Source organism: Electrophorus electricus, chromosome 12 (assembly GCF_041902795.1).
Source record: "Electrophorus electricus isolate QZ-2024a chromosome 12, ASM4190279v1, whole genome shotgun sequence".
NCBI lineage: Eukaryota > Metazoa > Chordata > Actinopteri > Gymnotiformes > Gymnotidae > Electrophorus > Electrophorus electricus.
In genome coordinates, this window is record NC_137508.1 from 25,235,851 (window position 1) to 25,251,114 (window position 15,264).

A 15,264-nucleotide genomic window follows, 5' to 3' on the forward strand; every position below is an offset into this window, starting at 1 on the left:
GTACTTGGTCATAATTGTAAGTTGATTTGGATAAAACTGTCAGCTAAAATGCCATAAATGTAAACACATACACTATGTATTAGGTTAGAGCAAAAATATGGAACCATCTGGTGGTTCCAGGACTGGGTTGGGGAAACATTGCACTTAAAGACATTTTAGACCTTTCCCCTACAGTGGCTGGAATGTATTCAAAACATTTAAAAAGCTTTTTAGTGAGGGCTGATATGGCTTTGCACAGTATGTTGAAATTGTCACCTAATAAAATTTGAGCTTCTGATTGAACTTTAATAATGTTATTTTCACTGTTAGTCAGATATTGAAAACCAGGTGTAGTTGGATTAGTAAGCCAATTAATTAAATTAATTAATTGTAACACAATGAGTCAGCAGCTAGGCTCAGTTGAGGACCTTCAAAAAGGCATTTATTATTATTATTACCCAATGCACACATACATTCATGTGACCTTATAGTATAGTTAGCATTTGTTGTATACTGGATACTGTCATGGACTGCTCCCCCTATAAGTCACGTGGCATGGCCCACCATGTGCAGGAGGATCCCCATATGTACTGTGTTCATCAGTTTTGTAATCACGCCCCCCGGGATTGTCCACACGTGTATAGGGTTTGCTGTTAAGTGTCAATGTGTCTATTTAAACCCCTATCTCTGTGTGCTCTTTGTTAGTCATTGTCACTATGTGTGTTCAAGTAGATCTCTGTAGCTGTAACGTTCGTTTGTATAGTCCCGTGTTAAAGTATATGTGTCCTCCTCTGTTTAGTGTTAATTGTATAGTCCTATTCATTGTAAATGTTGTATGTGAGTGCTACCTTTGTCTTATGTGTTCATTGTTAATAAATGTTCTGCACTATCGAGGAAGTCTGTACCTGCCACAATCGTTACAGATACTATACTGCATACTACTGTGGGGACCATATATATATATATATATATATATATATATATATATTTTATATATACACACACACACACACACACACACACACACACACACACATACACACATATAAACACACAATATGGCATTTAGCAGACGCTCTTATCCAGAGTGACTTACAAAATTGCTTTATCATTTATTTATAGAGTACATCCTAGCCAGTACAGCAGGTTAGAGTCCAATAAACCAATTATCTAGAATACTGCAGAAATAAAGGGATCACTGCTGATGCCTAGAAGTACATTTACATTTACGCCATTTAGTAGACGCTCTTATCCAGAGTGACTTACAAAATTGCTTTATCATTTATTTATAGAGTACATCCTAGCCAGTACAGCAGGTTAGAGTCCAATAAACCAATTATCTAGAATACTGCAGAAATAAAGGGATCACTGCTGATGCCTAGAAGTACATTTACGCCATTTAGCAGACGCTCTTATCCAGAGTGACTTACAAAAGTGCTTTGTTATTTACTCATAGAATATATCCAAGTATAGTATAATAGGTTAGAATTAAACATACAAATGAACTAGAATACTGTAGAATACAGGGATGAATGCTGATACCTATAAGTGCAAAATAAGGTCTATCTTAAACAATGAAAAGTGCTATAAACAATAAGTGCTAGAGTTTGTTAAAAAACATAAACAGTGCCCTACAATAAGTACTAAATTAGTCAGGCAATAAGGGAGCAGTGTCAGTTGTCCTTTAAATATTCTACAAATAGATGGGTCTTCAGTCTGCGTTTGAAGACGGCAAGGGACTCTGCTGTCCGGACAGCAAGTGTAAGTTCATTCCACCATCTTGGAGCTAGGACATGAGACCTGAAGCAAGGTATTTCAAGCTGAGCCGTACTTGAGAACGAGTATACAAAGAGAAGAGAAGGGGGCCTAATACTGAGCCTTGTGGAACACCAGTGAAGAGTCTACACAGTTTGGATGTGGATCCTCTCCATGTCACCTGATAGGACTGAAACCATCTCCAAGCAGAGCCAGTCACCCCAAGCCTGGAAAGAACAGAGAGAAGGTTGTGGTTGACTGTGTCAAAGGCTGCTGAAAGGTCTAGAGGAATCAAAACAGATGACTGTTTGGCAGCTTTAGCAACATGAAGTTTCTCAGTCACCACTATGAGGGCTGTTTCTGTGGAATGTGCCGGTTTGTAGCCAGACTGATTGGGATCATGCAGCTGGTTCTGGGTGAGAAAAAGAGACAATTGATTATAAACTTGCTTGTTCAAGGGATTTTGAGAGGAAAGAGAGAAGTGATACCAGTCTGTAGTTGGTAACGCTGGAGCTATCAAGTGTGGCCTTCTTGAGGATTGGTACCACTCTGGTGGTTTTGAATGCAGTAGGCACATATCCAGAAGATAAGTAGTTGTTGATGATGACAGAGATGAAAGGAAGCAGATCTCTTGCGATTGTCTGGAACAGAGCAGAAGAAATTGGATCCAGTGGACATGTAGTCGGATTGCTGGAAGTCAGGAGTTGAAGAATTTCATCTGTGGAGAGAGGAGAAAAAGTCAGAGAGTTGGATGTTGGGGAATGCACGTTGGTTGGAAGGGTGGGAAGAAAGGAAAAGTACTAGTGGATTGCTGCAACCTTCTCCTCAAAGAAGGTGATTAAATCCTCCGGAGTAAGAGATGAGGAAGGAGGGGGAGGGGGAGGATTAAGGAGAGAAGAAAAATAGTGAAGAGCTTGCGTGGATCAGATGATGATTCGAATTTTTCTCTGTAGTAGGATGACTTTGCAGATGTTACTTCCAGTGAGAACTTGGAAAGGAGAGACTTGTATGAGCTAAGGTCTGAATCTACATGAGATTTCCTCCACCGCCTCTCTGCAGTCCTTAGTTCTCTCCTGTGGCAGCGAAGTGTTTCTGTTAGCCAGGGGGCAGGTGGGTAGGACTTAGCGGGTCTAGAGGAGAGAGGGCACAGAAGATTCATGGATGAGGAGAGTGTAGAAATGAAAGTATTTGTAACTGTATCCAAAGAGAGAGAGGATAGAGAGTCAGAGTGAGGAAAGGTGGACAAAATAGTAGAATGTGGTAGGCCAATGTGGTAGGTAACCTCGTTAATCCACCCAGTGATGGTGTATGGACCCTCGTATCTCGCGACCAATTTCCTGCTGGGACCTGCACAGCCATCTTTTGTCGACACTCACACTTTCTGTCCAGGTTCGTAGCGGGGGTCTCCCCATGCCTCCTTTCCACCTTTCTTTTGTGCAATCTCTGATGGGCCTCCTGCCACACCTGCGCCGACACCATGTTTCCACCGCCACCACCGATATCAGACTGACCATGATGTTTAAATTTTCCAAGCAATTCCCTCCACACTCTGGACATAAATTGTGGTCCCCTATCCGAGACTATATCCTCCGGTAGCCCAAATTGCCTGAAGACCTGGCAGAAGAGTTAGAAGTAATCGCACCATTTTAGAAAACTGATTCACAATGACTAAAATCACCGTCTTGCCCTCGGATCAAGGTAGATCAGTGATGAAATCAACTGCCAAGTGAGACCAGGGTCATAGAGGTGTAGGTAGTGGAAGCAGCTTACCTGCAGGTGGTGTGTGAGAAATTTTGATGCGGGCACACACTGCACAAGACGCCACATACCTGACGATCTCTTTGTTCATGGCAGGCCACCAATAGCGAGCACTCAATAGCTGCACCTTACAGGTTGTTCCTGGGTGGCCTGTCCCCCGGAGGTGTGTGCCCACATGATAAGGGCTCAACAGGTGACAAAGTGGAACAAAGAGACAGTTTGGTGGGCAGTGCGGGTGTGGATTCGCTGCCTTTATCTTTCGGTCTAGGTCCCATTTCAGCATGGCCAGGAAACAGGTGGGTGAAAGATCTGGCTCTAGGCGTGGTGTTGCTGGGCGTCCGGCCTCGTGTTTTTCTCTCCTGGTCTACAGGCGACATGGAAATTGAATCTCGTAAAGAAGAGTGACCACAGAGCTTGCCTGGAATTGAGCCTCTTGGCGGTTTGGAGATATTCCAAATTCTTATGGTCTGTGATGACCAAAAAGGGGTGTCGTGCTCCCTCCAACCAGTGCCTCCACTACTCGAATGCTAGTTTCATTGTGAGGAGATCATGATCCCCCACACCATAATTCCTCTCCGTGGGGTTTAGTTTCTTTGAAAAGTAGGTAATGGGCTTTAGCTGCCCTGCTTTCTCCTTGTGTTGGGACAACACTGCACCCACATCCACGTTTGACACATCTATTTCCACCACAAATGGCCTCTCCGGGTCTGGTTCAGAAGGCGGCTTTTAGCTCTGTGACGGCCCTCTCCCCCTCGGATGTGCATCTTATCCTCTTGGATTGTCTGCAAAGTAGGTTGGTGAGAGGTCTAGCCAAAGTATTAAAGGACTTAATGAACCGACGATAGAAATTTGCAAACCCCAGTTACCTGTGCATCTGTGGTCTAGGCCAGCCCATTACTGCTTCCACCTTGCACCGTTGCATACATACACTGCCCTCACAGATGACATATACCAAGAAGCTCACCTCTTCATGATGGAACTCACATTTTTCGAATTTGCAGTAGAGGTGGTTCTGTAGGAGGGTGCAGAGGACAGCTTGTACATCATGCACATGTTGGTTCCAGGAGGAGGAATAGATCAGGATGTTGTCGCTATATACGTGATGACAGAGCTACCCAAGAACTCCCATAGGACCTCATTGATGTAGGCCTGAAAGATAGAAGGCTAGACCATATGGCAGGACTAGATATTCATAATGTCCAGAGGATGTACTGAAAGCGGTTTTCCATTCATCACCTTCCATAATCCTTATGAGGTTGTATGCGCTGCGAAGGTCTAACTTAGTGAACAACTGGGCTTCCCTTAGCTGCTCGAGCACTGTTGGGACTAGGGGGAGGGGGTATGGGTACTGCACCAACAACTCGTTAAGCCCCCTATAGTCCACACAAGGTCTTAAACCTCCATCCTTTTTCTTTACGAAAGAGACACTCGTGGATGCCAGAGATGTGGAGGGTCTAATGTAATCTTGCTGTAGCGCCTCCTTGATGTACTGCCCCATCGTTCGTTCCTCCTCCTGAGAGAGAGGGTAAACCCTACACCTGGGTGGAACAGTGCCTTCTTTAAGAGTGAGGCTGCAGTCCCAGTCATGATGCGGCAGAAGCTGTGTGGCTTTTGAGGGGCTAAATACCTGCGCCAGGTTGCTATATTCCTGGGGCACAGTGAGTTCACTTCCGGATTCAGGGCTTTTGATGGACATGGACTGAAGAGACACTGTCCAGAGAGGTAGGTACTGTCCTTCACAGGTGGCTGCCCACTTGAGGATACGGTTCTCTGTCCATTGCAGATGGGGGTTGTGTGCATTAGCCATGGGAGCCCTAGTGTGATTAGATGAGAAAGGGAGGGGAGGAGGTAAAAGGCAACATGCTCCACATTCTCCTCTCCCGTCTCAAGGAGAACATGAGGAGTAACATGAGTTATGAAACCCGACCCCACGGGTCCTCCGTCAAGCGCCTGCACGCTTAACAGAGAGGGGAGGGAGATGGCTCTGATCAGGTGCCTGGTGTACCTGAATCCACTAGCGCCAAGGCAGAGAGCCGACAACCCTGATGTATTACCTTAACTGGCAGTTTACACATAGAAAGGGTCGGGGAATGACTTGCCAAATTATGACGTCTCCCTCAGTTTTCTGGCTTGCCTTGCACCTCTGCCATACTGCATGGGCTCCACTGGGGCTTCTACCTGCCCAATGGCAGGGTCATTCTCCCGCTGTGGCAGCCCACGGTGAAATTGCCGGTGTCACTCCTGCAGGAGGCAGTCATACGTGATCGCTAGGTGCACCACCTCGTTCAGTGAGGAAGCCTCCTGCTTCTGCTGCTCCATAGTCATCTTCTGGGCAGCAAGTAGGTAAGCCCAACCAGGGCTACTCACCTCGCTTCCAGGTGGCTGCACATTCAGAGGAAGGCGGTTCAGAGGAAGTGAGAGGCGGGGTTGTGAAAAAGTGCTCTTTATTATCCATTGCACTTTCAATGATGGAAGCACTTAACAAAACACAAAACAGAAGAAATAGTCTTCTTAAGGTGAACGCAGTGACTCGTCTTGATTAACATCAAAGGACCACTAATGTGCAGCCCCATCTCCTGGGATCTGTGGGTTGAAATAAATGCTGAAAGCAATTAAGGAACAGGTGAACGTAATCAGTACTCAGGAGATCATGAGTGGGAAAGGCAAAAGGTGTGATCCTTAGCAGGAGTGGGCGTGTCCTTCCTGCTATCCGGCCGACCAACCGTGACAGTGATACTTCCATTAAATAGTTATCTACCCGTTAAACAAAGTAGGACACTTGCAATAGTGTAATTCCATGGACCTTTCAGAAAACATAGGAAAATATAATACTTTATAGAAATCAGATTAAAAATATTTGGATCAAATAGCAAAACAAAATATGAACATGCTCTGTAAATGCCTTGCTATAATTTTCATTCTATACATATTTTTTATTCAGTGTGTATTTGCATGTTAGTAATGTTTCTCATAGACAAATCAATGTAATTCCATTCAGCGAGGCTTATTATTGTATATTTAATTAGTTGAGTATACTGTTTTCACAATTGCTGGAACTATTGTGCTGTCATCTTCTTTCTGTCTTGAAAGCGTCTGCATTCCCTGTTATGTAAACTTACTTAACCGCATATTTGGCATTCACACAGTTAAATTAATCTCCGTCATGATATAGACCTGTTATTATTGAAGTGAGTTTAAAATGGAAGTTATACCTATAACCTCTGTTTATCATCAGTTTTGAGAATTAATCTAACCCTGTTATCTTGAAGACAAATCAACAAATTACATGAACCAGATTATTTGCTTGAATTATTGCTTAACAGTGGATGGTTATAACTTGAAAAAATAAGATAAGGTAATATAACATTTTTCAGCATTTTTGGTAATGTTGTTAATCTTAGTTTATTAATTGTTCAGTTGTTGGCTTCTTTTCTGAAATAACATTAATATTAATAAGTAGTTTTTTACATGAAATGTATTTGAATGTATTTGGGTATTTGCAGCACATATTGCGTAAGGAACCCTGTGCTTTGAAGAGTAACCAGGCTAAGCAGTTTAATTATGCACTTAAGGATGTATAGGGAAGCAAATAGGAGTGTAATGGGGGTGTGATGATCACCCCCATCCCTGTTGTCGTGGTTCCCACACCAGTGCTTCATTCTGCTTTGGTTTTTCTTTCTTATGCTTTCTGCGTTCTTCCTGGTCCTGCTTCTATGTGCTTCCTTCTTTTCGTTTATGCCCCCCTGATTCCTTGATTGTTACACCCTGTTGTGTCATTCCTTGACTGTTATTGTTTTCACTTTTTTGTAGTTGATCATCATTAGTTCTTTATTTATTTAAATGATTAGTTATTTAAGCCCTGAATTTTGTATATCTTTTTGTTGGTCTTTGTAAGTTCCCTCGGTTGTTGCCTATGTGAATTTATTAATATTTCCTATGTGAATTTATTAAAAACACAAATTGTGTTTGTGCTTGCAGTTATTTGTTGGCTTTCCCCATTATTGTTCTTGTCTGGTTTGCATTCCTTTTGTTTTTAAGTCTATACTGTTTGTGCTTGTTGCTTTAATAAAATCTCTTTGACGTCACGGTTATGTCCGGTTCTGTCAGCTACCACGTTACAGAAGGAGGTGATATGGCCTTTATATCAAAATTCTTTTATTTCTAGAGGTGACATAGAACCTTAAAAAAGTGGTGGGGCAACATTTGTTATTGAAATCTTGTATCATATCCCAGTGGCAGTTGTTTGAAATAGACTAGACATATTTAACAGTAAATATTGTATAAAATTATATAAAAGCAGCATCAGTAGTATAACGAATAGGCTAATATACAGAAAATCCAAACAGGCTGGTAAATCATCTTTCTCTCATTGATAAACCATCTTCATTGTTTATCACCTAAATGAGCTGCCCTCAAATGGCTAACTGCTCCCTAGGGTCTGTGAAGAACATCAAATACTATCTTTAGATATTAGCAGCATTAAGAATTACAAGAAGTAAATATATAATAAATAGTAAATATAGTATATATATCCTATTGTGATGATACAAATCGTGACATGGTATATTAAACAGAGCTTGTGCCAACACTGATGTAATCATCAATCAGCTATGATCAAGCATTCTGTTCTATGGTGTCTTTTTTATTAGAACAGATTATTCAGTATTACAGTGTGCTGTAGACATGTATTATTGTAGGCTATAAAATGCTCTACACTGCACTGGTAAATATTGTGCATGATATATACATTATTATACAAATCTTAAATCATACACTATGTTGTGAAACACATTACACTGGTATTTGTGCATGTGCATCAGAAAGTAGAATTTGTGATCATAGAGCAGGTTTCAAAAACCATCCTGCTAGGATAAATGGAATCATGGAAATCCATCAAATACTAGGGAATTTTATAAAGCTGTGTGCTTTTGTCAGGAGGCTAAGATTTTGGTAAGCTGTGTCAGCATAACATCAATCCAAAGTACACCTACTAAACTACACAACATGTTTCACTGTCCGTAAAATTAGGTTTTTGCAGTGAACACCCCAGTCCCTGACCTAACCCCAGTAAAAACCTGAGCTAAAGTGTGAAGACCGGGCATTAAATTCCCTGCTATTACATTGACAAAGGGATTGTAGCACCTTGATTCCAGGAGGTTAAGAACTGAACACCTCTGCCAAATAATATATCATACTAGCATCATCTAGAGCTTCAGATTTTTTTGTTACCCTTCTGGACAGCTAGAGTAGTGACAAAACAATTGAGGGAGAACATTGACTCCACAACATGCTATTTTTTTGTTAATCTTTAGGGCAGTTAGAATAGGGAGAAAAAAAGTGCAGATACATTTCGACTTCAAAACTTAAATTATTATTATTTTTACTTTGCCCTTTTGGGCTTCTGTACTACACAGATTAACCACAGTGACAAAAGAAATATGGTTTACCTTTATACTGTGAATTCATAGTAGGAGCATCAGCAAAAAAATAAATAAAAAATTAGAAACAATGAATATAAATATTTCCACATAGTGGTCTATATAGCTATCTCAAAGAATTGGGAAGTCCATTTTTATACTAAACAAGGAGACCAAAATGGGACCAACCCAGTGTACCTAATAAAGTATACAGGGTGTACCTAATAAAGTGTCCTAAAAAAGCAGGGTGCATCTAATAAAGTGGTCAGTGAGTGTATATTGATACTACTACCTTTACAAAATTCATCTGTTCACAAGTCCAAACAAACAACAACAACAAAAAAAACATGAATGGCCATTCATTTAAATAACAACAACAGAAATTGCTGCAGCTCAAGTTCTATTATTACTGTGCACAACAGGGTTTTGATTTAAATGTGTGAGAGTCCTGAACATACCACTGGTTCCAAATGCAGAAAAGTCTTACTGTGGTGTCACCAGTTAGAAGAGGCTCTTGTGCTGGTAGAGAACAACACTGTAATAGCCCATTCAGTAATGCTCAGTCTTGTGACAACTTTGTAATAGGTTCTTCACACCTTCTCTCTGTTTCTCTCACTCACGAGACAGTGACTGTAGTATCCACACAGGATGTGAGGTCCTATGAGTAGCCACCAGACATTTCTCCTCTCACAGCACAAAACTGCATACACATGGGACACGTGAAAGCACAGAGTATATATGTGTCCTATATCTACTATCTAAATCTACAGGATGATGGGGGAAAAGTTGGGATGTTCTAAGGGTCTACGTAGAAAGGAAAGATACAAGGTTAGTAAAGATTAGATGTTCTCTACATGAATGAGCCATGAGCTGTTCCTGTGCCTGGCCATGAGCCACTCCTGTGCTTAAAGAGAGATGGAGAGAGAGAAAGAGAAAGGGAGGGGTAAAGGAGACAAGAAGAGGGAGCGGATGACCTCGGGCAACCAGCTCGTGGTCAAGCCGCCATGTTATGGCTGATAGACAGAGACCTTGCGTTAGGTGCCTGAAGACAGAAAGGCTCCAGTATCTAACACTCCCCCCTTTGATTCCAAAGGAATCACATATCAGTATGTAAACCTTTCTCATACGCAGGCACCAAGGCAACATTAGAATGATTAATCACGGAGGTAGAAATTCGAGTTATGAAAGAAGACAGCAGTGACAATAAACAGGGTACACAAACAAGAATCAACACAATAATCAGGAGTATGGGAAAACATATGTTTATGAGACAAGATCCCCAAGGGCTGACAAGGTCAGTTAACCAAGTGAACCAAGAATCATTGGCGGGTGGAGGCTCAGCAATAGTGGTCTTCATGTGTGAAATTATGTCAGTAATGTTGTTATAGTAACTAGGGCTGTCAAAGCAACACATTTTATTAATGACCTTGCAGATGCCTCCCTCCTTTGCCAAGAGGAGATCTAGGGCTAGGCGGTTCTGCAAGACAGCAGTACGGATCTTATCTACCTCATGATTGAGCAATGCCAGGGCGTTTTCAGTCCTATTGGCTAAATTAAGTACCTGCCATGCACAACCATTAATTTTATTAAGGGCTGCAGTAGTTCCTCCCCCCCAGGAACAAACTCCAACCCACGTTCGCTCCAGGGTTAGTCCATGGGTTGGCCAGTACATACCCACCATACCTATTAGGGGTGCCAGTAATTACAGACCTTTTAGCCCTGTCAGATGTTGACTGCGAACGTGTATATATGACCAGAGATGGGATAGTTAATGCTGGGGTACAACATCCTTTCCAAGGAAATTGATGACCGATATGACTAACAATCAAGGTAGGTAGGCTGGAGTATGCCATCCTACCGCATACCCACATGATAGCTGCAGATACTCCTGTGCCCAGTATCACAGGGCAAAGAGACGGTGTGCCTGTTATATTATTTATTGTGCATCTGCCCAGTCCCACGCCTAATGCCCATACCTCATTTTTACAATCTGTAGACACTGAAAGGGATATTCAGGAGCCAGCAAGGCATTTTGTTTGGCTTGTTTTACCCTGGTTGCTTCTAGCACAGGCAACTATCGAGGAGTTTTACAGTTTTACATGTTTCCGGTATACAAAACTGTTTTTGAATGTTAGTCATCACCCCCCTTTGTGAGATTTGTGAAATCCCATGAAAATGACGCACAAGAAATGGCAAAACAGATTTAGGAAGGGTGATATGCCCCTCCAGGTCACGGATCATACCATCTTTATCAGGCCTACATCCTTGATCAGCCCAGTGAGAGCAGTCCTGTCGTGTACCCTGAGCTTGTAAGAAAAGCAGATCGATATCAGTCGGTACCAAACAATGAGAAAACATGGAGACAGCTTCACATGTCAATGATATAGCGTATGGGCTGCCCAACATGCAACCTTGTCCGCTAAGGCATTGCCAGAGGCCGTGTCAGATCCAGAGGTTGTGTCATGACCCCTGACCTTTATGACAGCCACCCAAGCTGGTAGTGTATATGCAGACAAAAGTGCAGACACTAGTCCTGAATTAGAAATGGGCTTAACGTCCGGGGTGTGGAACCCCCTGGAGTGCCAAATCTTACTGAAGTCATGAGCAACTCCAAACGCATAACAGGAATCAGTATAGATGGTGACAACCTGATCCCGGAATAGATGACATGCCCTGGTCAATGCCATCAGTTCAGCTACTTGAGCAGACCTGTAAGGGAGAGAGTAAGCCTCCCAAATGAGGTTGGGCAGAGAGCAGACAGAATAACCACAGGAAAATTGAGTCAGATGGTTTAAAACATGAGCCATCTACAAAAATGTGATAGCTACCTTCAAGAATACAATAAAGGGGAATATGCAGAACCAGGCTACTTAGCTAGACAATCACAGGAAACAGAGGTAACAGGAAAGCAAAGCTAAATGGAAGACTATAGAGTTACGGACAGACAACGAAGCCAAATGGAAAAGATGGGACAATAGTTGCGTATATGAACAGTGTAACCTAGATGGAAGCGACGTGTACAACAGACAAACCAAGAAAAGAGAACAACACTTGTGAAAAGGGAGATCGTAGCCTAGAAGGAAGCAAGGACATGAAGTGAATGACCAGCAACAAGGGAATGAGAGGAGAAAGCTTAAATAGGGAAAACTAATAACAGAAAAGGAACAGCTGGAGATGGTCAGAGAAGGAAACAGGGAACCATAGAGACAGACGAGAACAGGAAAACAAGGAAGAAATTCATATAACCAGGGAAACAGGGTATGCTCTGGTAAGCGAGCGTGACATGCATTGTCTGAGAGTGGGAAGGATTTTGTTTTTGTTTTTTATATATAGCCTCAGAGGCAGCACAGCAGTGTTATATCATTCTGCAGCTTCCTCAGAGGTAGCAGTTTTTACTATTTGACTATTCATGTCTGTGTCAAAGAATTCATATCTGTTTCATTCTATATGATATCATTCTAGTATAATATTATTCTGCATATTTAAATATTAATGTGGAATAGTATGTTCCCAGTATAACGGTAGTATTTCTACATATGTATAGGATGACAGTGTTAGTCACAATCTTATCATAAAAATTGTGTTACATAGATACTAATATTTCAAGTAGTATGTTCTATTAACTTTGTCAAAGTTTGGTTTTGTTGACACTACCAGTTAATTTACCCTTCAACTATGAGCAGGAATGCTTCAGTTCCTCTGACTGCTGTGATATGTATGCAGCATGCTGTATCTGACAGTGAGATAGACAGCAATGACAGTCTGGCAGTCACAGCAGAGGAACTATGTGTGGAGAATGTGAGGTATTTGAAAATGTTCTCCCATTACATGTGAGCAGAAAATGAGATTAAGATCTTTGCAAGGATCTTGCAAGCTTGCCAAATATTTAGTAGAGGTAAATCCACTTTGGTCTGTTTTGCCTTTAGACTTTGTAAAAAAAAAAAGAAGCTGTGTTATGACTGTGTTAGGTTTGTGAACTTTAAGAACTCATGCTTAGGTGAACATGCTTCAAAAAAGAGTCAACAGAGATGAATAAAATGCTTATGTTGTTTGACACAATAAATGAAAAATACTATTTAAATTCATTATTCATTTATATTTATTTCAACAAATTAAGGCAAATCGTACAGATACATACACAAGCATGGTTCAGTTATACATCATTTAATATAGCTTTTTCTTCTAATGAAAATTGCTATTTGGGTATTAGATCTATCAGTAAAATAACAAGTAGTGATAAAATGGATTATAAGAGATAAGTATATATATATATATATATATATATATATATATATATATATATATATATATATATATATATAAATAAATTTGTTTATTTATTTTTTCACCCCCTGTGGTGGAAAAATGAGAGCACATCAAACACAGACAGCTTTATGCATTGAGTAGTAAAAAGTAAAAATTTATTGAGTTCTGTCCCCTGTATAACAGAGTAAGAGAACTGACCCGCAGTACGCTCCCCCTCCCCTTATACACAGAACAGAAGAAAGAGAAAAAAAGAAAAACGACTCCTACGGAGTATCAGCTAATTCATGTTTTGGTTAGCCTGAGCGCTGAAGGTTTCTTCTATGTCTATGGTTAGAACAGTATGTGAGCAGCTGGTGTCCCTGACTCACATGCTTATCTGCAGACTGTTATGCTGTGACTATAGAAACATAAAGCAAAGTTAAATAAAGCAAAGTAAATTTCAACAAAATGAAGCAAAGTAAATTTCCACGACACCCCCAGAAATAAGTTTTAAAAGATTTTAACATATAGATTTGAATATGAATTTATAGCATTTTAAATATTCTTGCTTAGTTTTTTTTTTCAAGAGTCCATTCTATATTTTGTACAGGACACCATAGGATCATCTTCTGTTGTAGTGCCTCCTTAGAGCACCACACCAACCACGCAGTAAGCACTGACACATGCAGAGAGAAACAAACACACAGAGAAAGATAATGAGAGGCAGAAGAAAAATTCAAATGACTTCTTGATAGTAGATTACTACTAAAAATACTTACTTACTAAAATACTGTTTATTTATATTGTTGATATTTATCAACACACTATGTTTTGAGCCAAAGTGCATCATGCAGATAGATGGATTAAAAGAGGTTTGGTGGCACTTACACAGTAGAATCTAGTATGGAACAAGGATGATGATTATACTACATGGGATAATGATGCCCAGGACCAACACAGCTCCTCCTGTATTGGCGCTGTTCTCAGAGCTTGTGGTGTTGGGGACTGTGGGGAAAGGGCTGGCGGACTGGGCAGCTATGGTTGGTACAGCAGGAGTGGTGGTGAATGCCGAACAACTGTCATGAAGTATCTGAGCAAGAAATTCACTTGGCGACTTGATATCACCCTTCGCATAGACATATTCCACATTAGCTGCAGTCACTGTAGTATTACTCCTGGGAGCAATGGAGAAAAAAATTAAACAGAATCAGTAAAATTTATTCTCTATACCTTTCAAATAGTGATGAAGTGCCCAAGAGTCTTTTCGTAAAAAGATTCAATTAAAATAATATATCCTTTATGAGAAGTTAGGTCGTGGGTACTTAAAGTGTGGATCGTGGACATTCAGTATTTTATATCTGAAAATGAGTGTACAATTTAATTAATGATTTAAAATTCTTACCAATATTTTTCTTTTGAAAATGAGCAAATTGTAATTTCAGGACATATATATTTTAGAAAATAAGTTTGACAACTGAGCTTCTGGTAAGTATAATATACAAAATAACAGTGGCTCAGACTCACTGAGGTGTTGATGGTTTGGTCAATTAAATCATGTTTTTTTTCCACAATTCAATGTTTGAAGCCATTCATACATCACTAATCCTGAATGCAAAGCTGATGCTGAATGAGATACTATCAATTTCTAAAAGAGGTCGAGGGATTATAGAACACATGATAAACAAATTCTGAGATGTTCAGACTGATAATGTAGTAGTTTGTGGTTAGTGTTTGCTAAAGTATATTTAGTATGCCCACAAAGACCCTACATATAACATATTTAAGAATAAATTCAGAAAATCTATGTTAATTTACAAAAGGGGGGAATGTAATCAGCAAAGAGACTCACTCTGGTAGGTAAGATTCTGGAAGCTGCCAGGGTAATTTAGCTTTTGGATTGTGATATCTCATTTGGTTCTAACACTTTAGTCCAGCAGAGCACTGGCTTCGAGAACCTGAGCCTCACTGGGTACAATTGTCAAGTTCTTAAACACCATGTGAATATAAATCAATAGAATACCAAATCTGAGGCAGGAGAGAAAATAGAATTTTGCTAGAATTAATATAGAATGAATTGATGTCTAAGGTGCTCAGTTAAATAGGAGCAATA

The 15,264-nt window shown here is 40.6% G+C and overlaps 1 long non-coding RNA gene across 1 annotated transcript in view; it reads left to right on the forward strand.

The window, feature by feature from the left end:
- The first annotated feature begins 11,630 nt into the window (after positions 1–11,630).
- LOC145660175 (uncharacterized) overlaps positions 11,631–15,264 on the forward strand; it is a 228,574-nt gene continuing 224,940 nt past the window's right edge. Inside the window, exon 1 of the long non-coding RNA XR_014126356.1 lies at positions 11,631–12,177. This is a non-coding gene — a long non-coding RNA (uncharacterized LOC145660175). The remainder of the gene's footprint in view (positions 12,178–15,264) is intronic.